This window comes from Palaemon carinicauda, chromosome 10 (assembly GCF_036898095.1).
Source record: "Palaemon carinicauda isolate YSFRI2023 chromosome 10, ASM3689809v2, whole genome shotgun sequence".
Taxonomy (NCBI): Eukaryota; Metazoa; Arthropoda; class Malacostraca; order Decapoda; family Palaemonidae; genus Palaemon; species Palaemon carinicauda.
Genome location: NC_090734.1, coordinates 93,917,567 through 93,920,066, shown reverse-complemented (window position 1 = coordinate 93,920,066; position 2,500 = coordinate 93,917,567).

Here is a 2,500-nt window from a genome sequence, read left to right as displayed (position 1 = left end):
TAATGAGAACGGAGTATGCAATGGAAGATGAAACATCATTGGAAGGAGAAAGGAGTGATGAGATAAAAACATTTAAATGTTTAGAAACTATAGTCTCTAATACAAGGTCATTAGAGTTGGAATTTAAAGAAAGATTAAACAAAGCAAATCTGACAATGTTAAAAAAAAAAAAAAAAAAAAAAAAAAAAAAAAAATGGAAATCAAATCACATGAAATTACTGTATATATGAAAATAAGGCTTTATATGTCCAGTGTTGTCGGTGTTATTGTATGGACAAGAGTCTTGCTATGACAATTAAACAATATCTAACTCATTTTGTAGATTTGAAAACAGAGCCCTCAGAGGAATATTGGGAGTGAAATGGTACAACAGGATTAGAAATGATACTATCAGATATTACTCGAGTGCCATATGTGGATGATATCATAATGAGGGGTAGATGGAGATGGTTTGGTCATGCCCTTCGCACTCCCAAGAGACATCAGTTCACCAAACAATTAATTGTGCTCCAGAAGGCACTAGAAGAGTAGGAAAACCTAGGTCTATATGGCTGAGGAATATGAAGCGTGAAATAGATGATGAATTGAGAAGTATTGATTTAAATGCTCAACTGGCGAAATGTAACCGAAGACCTTTGCGTCTATATGCGTAGGAGGAGATGATGATGATGATGATGGTGATGATGATGAAATATCGGATGTTTTTTCTGGCTTATTGTCGACACCAGTTTTCTTCTGTTCAAAACACCACAGAGGGACTACTTTTGTTACTTCCGTTACAATTGACCACATATCCTTGAGGTGAAGGAAGCTCTGTATTAATTGAAGTTCATAACATGAATTGGATAATCTTTATTATCTCATCATCAACCATATGAACCAGTTTTGTCTAGTATAATCTCCCGTGTCGTACAGTAATGGAGAGCCAAGTAAGTAGGATAAAATGTTGTGCTGTTTGAACCAAAAGTTGAAGTGTAAAAATCCCTTTCAGATCATGAAACTTGCAATTATTATATAAATATTATAGTTGCCTGTATTCTGCAGTCTGTTTATTTCTCATCTATATCTTTTTCGTTGATATGAACATTAATTTATCTTATATTTTCTATTCTGATTCCAATGATGGAGGAATCACGACTCATTTACATCAAATGAAAAAAAAAAAAAACTCCTCAAGTTTATTCTATAGACATACAGTAGATGCTTGTTTTTCACTATCAGTTATGAATTAATTTTTTCTGTCACCTTTTCCTCTTCTACCACCTCCTCACCTTCCTCTTCCACCCTCTCTTCTTCGTCCTCCAATTGAGAGTCTTAAACCATCCCTTCCTGCATGACTGGACATAAGCGGACTTTCTTGATCTTACTAAGATTTCTCTCTTAGGCGGTAGAGAGATTTTTCTCCCAAACGCAAAAGACCATTCGGTGGCTTTCTGCTGAGACCACTAGATCATCAACAGCCTTCTAGAATTTATTCTACCGTGCCTGACGAAGAGAAAATCTATTCTCTTTCAAAAGTAATTTCCATGAACGTGGTGTTAGGCGAGCAAGTGCAAAGCAGGATCACCTAAAATATTACTTGAGGACTTTTACTGAAGATTTGACCATTGGGGGATTACCTGAGCAGCAAGAAGTGAATACTTTTGAGAAGAGATTCAAATTTGGATACTGGATCATTTTGAGAACATGGTGTTATAGTGGTTCTTGGAGGAATGTTAAAAAGGTATTTTTTTCCTAAAGAGTGGTCAGCCATGGTGGAGGTTTGTTTCCTGAAGGAAGTTTTCAAAATGGGTGACGAAATTATAATATTTATGTTCAGGGTTATGGTACATCACAACAACAAACTTGAATAGCTTCTACTCTGTGCCGATGTGGAAGGAAACTAAATGTTTTAAGCAATTTATTAAGCTAGTCGGATATTTTTAAGAACTTATATTTGGATGAAAACGCTCTTAATTTCACTTTAAAAAGCAACATGTTATTAGGATCATTTAGCAGTTTCTACTCTATTGCTAAGCCTTAGAATTCCTCAAAATATTACAGTGTGTGTGATTGCCTCTACAAGGTATTGATAAATCTAAATTAAACAAATCGATGTGCAATTGTTGAGAAATTAGTATTGTTCCTTGCCCTAGGATATACATCTTATAAAAATCAAGATTATATTATATCATGGCTATCATTTATTCAAATCTCTCTCTCTCTCTCTCTCTCTCTCTCTCTCTCTCTCTCTCTCTCTCTCTCTCTCTCTCTCTCTCATACAGTAATCATAGTAATCCATTTACTTCACCAACCCATCAGCCCTTGGCTATCCAAAATAAGTCCATATCCTGTTTATTAATTCTTTCTTCTACTTATTTCGCTGAGAAATATGAAGAATGATTTTAATTATAACAAATCCATAGGAGATACTAGTAGAAATAAAGTCTCATCCTTTCCCCTTCTCATCAACCAAAATGTTTCAGAAAGAGTGGGAACATCTGTCCTTTATGGAATTGTT